Source organism: Schistocerca cancellata, chromosome 3 (genome assembly GCF_023864275.1).
Source record: "Schistocerca cancellata isolate TAMUIC-IGC-003103 chromosome 3, iqSchCanc2.1, whole genome shotgun sequence".
Classification (NCBI taxonomy): Eukaryota; Metazoa; Arthropoda; class Insecta; order Orthoptera; family Acrididae; genus Schistocerca; species Schistocerca cancellata.
This window is the reverse complement of record NC_064628.1, coordinates 814,547,013-814,555,473: the sequence shown is the minus strand read 5'-3', so window position 1 is coordinate 814,555,473 and position 8,461 is coordinate 814,547,013.

Here is an 8,461-nt window from a genome sequence, read left to right as displayed (position 1 = left end):
ACACTGTCCGCTTATCACATACCCCTGTTGCTATGTCTACTTCCTCATAGAGAATCGGCAAGTGAATAGCAGAGTCAAAAACACTGTCCGCTTATCACATACCCCTGTTGCTATGTCTACTTCCTCATAGAGAATCGGCAAGTGAATAGCAGAGTCAAAAACACTGTCCGCTTATCACATACTCCTGTTGCTATGTCTACTTCCTCATAGAGAATCGGCAAGTGAATAGCAGAGTCAAAAACACTGTCCGCTTATCACATACCCCTGTTGCTATGTCTACTTCCTCATAGAGAATCGGCAAGTGAATAGCAGAGTCAAAAACACTGTCCGCTTATCACATACCCCTGTTGCTATGTCTACTTCCTCATAGAGAATTGGCAAGTGAATAGCAGAGTCAAAAACACTGTCCGCTTATCACATACCCTGTTGCTATGTCTACTTCTTCATAGAGAATCGGCAAGTGAATAGCAGAGTCAAAAACACTGTCCGCTTATCACATACCCTGTTGCTATGTCTACTTCTTCATAGAGAATCGGCAAGTGAATAGCAGAGTCAAAAACACTGTCCGCTTATCACATACCCCTGTTGCTATGTCTACTTCTTCATAGAGAATCGGCAAGTGAATAGCAGAGTCAAAAACACTGTCCGCTTATCACATACCCCTGTTGCTATGTCTACTTCTTCATAGAGAATCGGCAAGTGAATAGCAGAGTACAGACCCCTCAGCGCCCCTTCACACACCTTTCTAGACATATTCGCTGGTAACCCCTCAAAGAGACATCCAGTACCCTCTACTTGGCCTCTTGTTCCAGAACCTCATTTGCCTCATCACTTTGTCCCAGTTCATAAGCGTGCTTGTTCGTCTCTCTTATTCAATCTGAGAATATCTCCAGCGTTTCTTCTTGCCTCTTTACCATCATACTCAGCCTCTTTCGAAAGCACCCTGTGCTATTCTGTTTCTTATATCTCTGCAGCAATTATTCCTTCAACTCTTCAAACTCTGTCGCCTTTCTCAAGCCCTCAGATCACCTAACATACGTCGTAGCTTTTCCTGCTAACCTCACCTTAGCCATATACAACAATTATTTACCAGTCCAACCATTCATCAAAGCCGACACCTCCAGATCCTCTATGAAAGAATGCACACCAACAGATTCTCTACCTGAAAATGGCACAATCAGCCCCACGCCACCGGATTTATCTCCTGCTGTGACACTTGAGGCAACGACAACTGCTAACTCCTGGCTAATAACTGATTATTTGAATGTGTACTATCCACTGTTCAATAAAATCCGCGCCGCTTCAGGTTACGAGACGCCTTGCGTTTCTGACTCTGCCATTGTGCTGCTTTCAAACTTCAACATCTCAAATCACAAACCTCACAATCACAAAAAAAACTCCCCCACCTGGTGATGCCACTACTCGTCACACTTAATATAATAAACTACTCAAATACAACATTGAACAAAAAACCCTCAATTGTTACGTCTTACCACTTAGACTTAAAACATTTATTAGCATTATGACCCAAACAACGACAACTATAACACTCTAGCGCCGCAAATTCAGTACAAGGTGCAGAACGACCCACAAATTAAACAACGGTTCCAACACACCACGGCTCTCACTAAGGTTCACAAGAGAACAATACTTAAATTCTTTTTGGTACCCTTAGTTAATAACCAGCACATTGCAAAAAAAAAAAAAAAAAAAAAAAAAAAAAAAAAAAAAAAAAAAAAAAAAAAAAAAAACAAAAACACACACACGTGTGTAACTCTACACCTCCCTACCTCCAAAAGTCACCAGAGGTATGGGGATGCTGTAGTGGAGGCTGTGCAGCTCATAGCTGCAGAGAGATGCTGTGCAACCCCATTGTCCATGGCCCAGTTGCAATCGATACGGTGAGGCACGCTATCTCAGGAGTGAACTCTTCGATGATGGCCATGCGTCAGTTTCCGATGGCAAGTGGCACTTGCACCATGCCTATCCGTTCCCTGTGACAGTGGAAGGTGGATCCTGGTGTGTGAATCTCCTCTGCAGAGGTAGAATGCGTCCACTGCTGGCTGGCTCCCTATACCTTGTGAACTCCAAGGTTCGATCCATGACCCAACCACTGATTGAAGCTGTGGTCCTCCATCGGAAGCTTTGTGAGATTCCCTGTGTATCGCAGCACCGTCATCCAAGAGAGCTGTGACACTGAAGACACTGGTATAACCAGACCGGCCTCCTCTCCCCCTCCCCCCTCCCTCCCCAATTTTATGCCCGGCAGTGCACACGTTTCGCGAATGTGTCCCTTCAAACTAACACGCAATAGGTTAGGGGCAGTGTGCCGGTTTCTACCGCGGTTTGCAAAAAGAGTTACTCACAATCCTGTTGACTACTCCATTTCGGCAACTCTTGCACTCATGTCAGCCCGACGTACTTTGCTACTTTACGTTGCACAGTTGTACTATCAACAAACCTCTCACACACGTGAGACTGGTTCTGATCTAACTTCCTACCACAGCTGCGCCAGGATGCTCTGTGAGTGTTTTAGGAATTTGCTAGCGTAGTGATTACCTTGCGTTGGCGGCGCCAGTGGCGGCTGTCAGCGTGAGCTGTGAATCTGAGAATCTATTCTAAATCTCTCTCGACTGTTAATCACCAGTCTGATATTTTTACTATGTATTCGGTGAAGCCGAGACTCCCATTTATTCCCTAGCTAAGTTAATTGGCACGGTACACGCTATTTGGCTGGAGTAGTGTGTACATCGTTGCCCTCAAATTGCTCGCAAGCGATAACTGTCAGTGCTCGGTGCGATTCTCCATATTAGGAGACTTTGCAGTTTAAATCCTTACGAGTTAAGACGAGCCTGTGAACGAGTGTTCACATAATGACTCTCGCGATTGTCTCAGCACAACGCGAGTCACCTTGCTCAAACGCTCAACGATTTTCTGCAAGAGAAGAAGCCAATTGCTCTGTCAGCAATTTGTCTATGACAAAGCTGGTGGCCTGCATTTTCTTTCTGGCCATCAGGGCGTTTGTAATTATTATAACTCCACCCAATAGAGCTTTTGTTTCCTATCACAGGCGTCATTTCTTTCGTCGATCAGAGTTTAAATTCTGCTACATAGGTCTGAGATAAACAGCTTTTTCTTTCACGTGAGTTTTAATGCAGCTGGCTACAGTGAGTCACCATTGTTTTGAGTTGGGATTTTCCAGACATTTATCTGCGATCTCTGGCCATGTTCCTGTAGAAAGGATTTCTGAAGAGCCATTGTTAAAAGCAGGGACAAGAGCTTCTTTTGCCTAAACAGTGGCTGCAGTGTCTCATTGTGTCTGCTAGGTGTCCTGTGGCGAGGGTTTCAAAATTTGGAAATTTGTGGTAAGGTCTTATGGGACCAAACTGCTGAGGTCATCGGTCCCTAAGCTTACACACTACTTAATCTAACTTAAACTAACTTACGCTAAAGACGTCACACACACCCATGCCCGAAGGACGACTCGAATCTCCAATGGGGGAAGCCGCGAGGACCGTGACAACACGTGAGGGTTTCAATCGCGTGAGATGGCGTGCCATCATAGAATTCTCCTTTCCCTCAGAGCTGTCTCTCGTAGCTCGGGCCGGAGAAATTACTTGCGTGCAATGACTAGTGTGAGTGTTAGTATTTTATATTCAAGAAATGTTGATTTGTTTACTAGCTTCACTTTGCCTATCAAAATTCATACATTTTGACATAACTGTTTCTGTGACATTTGAGTTAACCAGAATTGTTTCAGGAATTCAGTGTAAGGTGTGTTATTTGTTTGACGCCTTACAAGCCCACACCTGACTTAGGGCTATGGCTGCAATCCACTGTCACAAATTCATATTAAAATTACCTTAAGCAATGGCCCCACTTCACTGCAAATGGTTGAAATGACTCTAAACACTGTGGGACTTAACATATGAGGTCATCAGTCCCCTAGACTTAGAACTAAACCTAACTAACCTAAGGACATCACACACGTCCATGACCGAGGCAGGATTCGAACCTGCGACCGTAGCAGCAGCGCGGTTCCGGACTGAAGCGCCTAGAACCGCTCGGCCACAGCGGCTGACTCACTACACTGCAGAGATCCTATAAAGATCCATTCATATCTCAAAAACGTGTCCTAATTACGTAATTACACTGCTACAGATAATCAGCATAGATCGGTTAAAAATCATATGCATAGTAGATCGTGAAAAGCTTGATCTACAGATGATATAAGGATCCAGTACACACAGCAAAGATCGTGAAATACTGTACCACAACACGGCTATCGGTCTTAATAAATCTTATTTACAGATGCAGTATACGGTGCTAATGACCATGATAAACATACCACAGAAATGGCAGCCGAAAACACGCACCCTATGCTACTGCAAAAATCGCGACGCCGAATGCTTCGTTACATGCACGGTTGAGCTGACGCACCAGGAGCGCCGATGTGTACACAGCCCATGCTGGTGGCTGAGTGAGAAGCCAGCTGGATGCACTGAGTTCTTCGTACAACCCCATGCAGTCGCCTGAAAAACTAACGTGATGGCTGGGCGCTACTGGCATCTAGACAATTGCCTATACTGTCCAATTGAAATCAACTGCTGACTCGTGTCCGCACATGTTGTAAGTAGGCTGTTTATGTTTTCTTATTGGCAACGTTACGTAGCGCTCTGTACGAAAATCACTGGCTGTGCTGTGTGCAGTCTGTGGCTAGTTTGCATTGTTGTCTGCCATTGTAGTGTTGGGCAGCGGCAGCTGGATGTGAACAGCGCGTAGCGTTGCGCAGTTGGAGGTGAGCCGCCAGCAGTGGTGGATGTGGGGAGAGAGATGGCGGAGTTTTGTAATTTGTCATGAACTGCTATATATATTATGACTATTAAGGCAAATACATTGTTTGTTCTCTATTGAAATCTTTCATTTGCTAACTATCCCTATCAGTAGTTAGTGCCTTCAGTAGTTTGAATCTTTTATTTAGCTGGCAGTAGTGGCGCTCGCTGTATTGCAGTAGCTTGAGTAACGAAGATTTTGGTGAGGTAAGTGATTTGTGAAAGGTACAGGTTAATGTTAGTCAGGGCCATTCCTTTGTAGGGATTTCTGAAAGTCAGATTGCGTTGCGCTAAAAATATTGTGTGTCACTTTAAGCACAGTCTTGTATAATTATTCAAAGGGGACGTTTCAATGTATCCGCTATGTTCTCATAGCAGCCAGGAAAACGTCGTCATGCCATACTTTCACATTGCAAAGAATGACGTGGTCCATCCGAACACAAATATGCATTCACCCCCACGTGTGCACAAAAGGGAGAACGAACACAAGCTGGCGCCAGTCTGGAACAACAGGATATTTTCAACACCTGTATTTTTCAACACAGACAATGTCCTTCGTGGGATATTTTGGACACAGCTCTTAGCTCCCCCAGTGTCAGCAAACAGGAAACACTTTCAATAGCAGCTTCCAATAATAAGGCTATTTCCTCGGAAATCAGAGGATTCTGCTGTTTATGCTAAAAGCTCTTCCTCCCTTGCAGATAACACCTGCAGCAGAAAGAGAGGTAATACCTATCCCAACTTGCCAAAACCAAATATTTATCTTGCACTGAAAGCTATTTTTCTTCGTAAACAAAATTCCTGTCTAAAATATCTGCCGATGTTATATGTGCGGTATGCAGTCGGCAGTCCAACCCATTCATAAATAAAGAACACTGTCGATCATTCCACAGCCAGAACCCTTCCCACAGTATTTCAGATACAGCTCCCAGCCATTTCCAATGCAGCAAACAGCGAAAACTCAACAGCAGTCTCCAATACTAATAATACGTAAATTATGTTGGAAATCAGAGTAGTCTGCTTTTAATGCTAAAAGCTTTCTCCTCGCAAAGAGCACCTACAGCAGAGAGAGATGTAGTCCCTCTACCAACTAGTCAAAACCAAACAGTTAGTAGTTGGGCAAACAGGGACTTCACCCCACTCTGCTTTGTTGCCAGATTTATTCAAAATGGCGGATCCAAGATGACTGTCACAGCGTGGAATTGTTGTCATGGAGGGAAATTCAAATTTCGGTGGGAAAATAGGTCAACTGGGCTATCTCCACTAACCTAACTCCTTTGCCCCCCTCCCCTCCCTTACCCCATCTGGAAATTGGCGGGTAAAGGACTTAACCTGTTCTGGGCTGCTGGATACGATGGATGTAAGTCTTTATTTTATATGCAGTGCTGTACATTGTTTATTTAAAGAATTTGAGCTGCCTTTGATTGAGCACCAGACAGTAGCTCCATCCAGGGTGCTCACCTCAAGGCCTGGAGCCCAACTGACCTAGTTCATATCATCACTACTAAAGAGTGCTGCTGACTCTTCTCCACCCCTCCCATGACGTAATCCAAGATGACGCTCTGGGGAAAAAATTGCGGGAAATTCATTTAGTCTGTGCCTATTTGCTGGACAGGGAGAAGCTCACAACAGAAGGCTAATATAATTTCCACAAGGCAGTGCTTTCTGAGATCGCAATACGCCACAAAATTGACACTGGGTTTAAACATCTTAGATTATATTAAACAATTGCAGTACTTTTTTATTGTAAGAGGAAAAGGACCGCATAGCTAAACTGTCACAGATCGCGCTAAACATATCTGAAAAACTTCCTCAAGTGCGCTGTGTGCGCTGGGCCGCTCCACACCAGCAACCAGCCACCAGCAACTGCAGTTGGCCACACTAAATACATCCTGTCACGCTGGAAATACCCACCGCCGTCCTCCTCACAGACACGGTTTCTTCCTTTGTGGCACGTAGATACCCCTTTGTGTTGAACGTGAACTGCCTCAGGAGCTGTTAAATCTGAGGTTTTAAGTAGTGTGCAGAAACTGTCACATACATATCTTGAGGAGTCACAAAACTCTGTAATGTTGCTGCTTCAGGAGATGTGCCATAGGAAATACTAATTAAACAGTTCGCTTCACAAATGGAACATATGTCACAATACTACTACTCAAATCACACTTGAACACTGACTCTCTCAGACTTCACGGAACTTTCAATAGATCCCTTGCCCCTTTCTTGTTTGCACCAGTCTGTAGAGGCTCCTAAGCCCTGCAGAAAGCATGTAGTGTGATTCCCTGATGTAAGGGAACTTACTGTGAATGAAACATTCTGATTGGTTCTTACTGAATGTACCCACCAACCTGTTGCTGCCAATATGGGAGCACTGTCCACTACATTCTGCAGTTGGAGGAATTAGTAGAATTTCAGCGGCAAACTATTCTATGCAGATGGGAAAACATACAGAAGTCGTATTACAATGATAATTAAACACTGCAAAAGTGGTCTACATATCACGAAATGCGGAAACAACCGCCAAAGACACTTTCTCAATTGCACTGCTCTGCTGCTATGGAGGAAAACTTGAATTTTTCTGCGTCAAACCGATCTCCAACCACGCTACATTACCACTAGCGATTGTACCACCATACGATATTGATGAAGGAAACACAATTCGCAAATTCATCACTTGTGCATCCTGCATATAGCTATCGAGCACCAGACACTTGTACGTATGCCGTGAAGACAGACAGATCCCCCTCCGTCCGCCCCCCCCCCCCCCCCAAACAAAAACATAGTCGCAGCACTAGATATTTCCCATGAGGTCGGTCAGTCATCCACCGCGGCCGACTGTCACTAGTCAACTGCCCCCTCCCCGCATTCCCCCCCCCCCCCCCCGCCCCCTACACACATACACTGGCCTGGTGCGCGGTCAGAGCGCCCTCCGCGGCCAGTAGTCACTCTACAAACAGATGAGTAAAGGCTGGGCTGGTCCTCCCGCATAAAGAAGTCCGCTAACGGTACTGTTTCCGATATGGCCTGCTTGCTACCATAGTTCCTGCAACGAGTTGTGATTATCTCCACACTCTGGAACTACAAGAGCATACAGCATATATTTTTACATGGTTTGCCAGAATAACATAAAATTCTCGCGATAGTTCTCGATATCAGCCACACAGCAGTATGCTAACGATCGCCTGCACAACATAATTCCTAAGATAAAGAGTGGTAATTATATCTCAAGACACCTGAAACTTCAGTGAGGTCATTATGTGGAACAAGCTGGAAACCACTGAGTAACCAGAAACTTAGCTCGCCTGCATAGATATTTACGTGACAACTCGAAAATAGTGGAAACAGGTAGTTCCACTCGTACTTTTTAGCGAATACCGGTGACAATGATGTAACAGATTCCAGATCATCCTTTCACTTTACAAAGTCAACTTAGGCAATCGTAAGTGTTTCTCATGCCTAGAGAACCAGAAAACATCTCTTCCATCTGTTTTTCATCATCTAGATGCACACAGCACCACAATCAATGTTGTCTCAACTAATTAAAGAGGCTAATGTGCAAAATGGCAGTACAGCCATTCAGCTGCTCAATTTACATGGGAGGGAGTAACTGTCTCACGCAAACACAATCC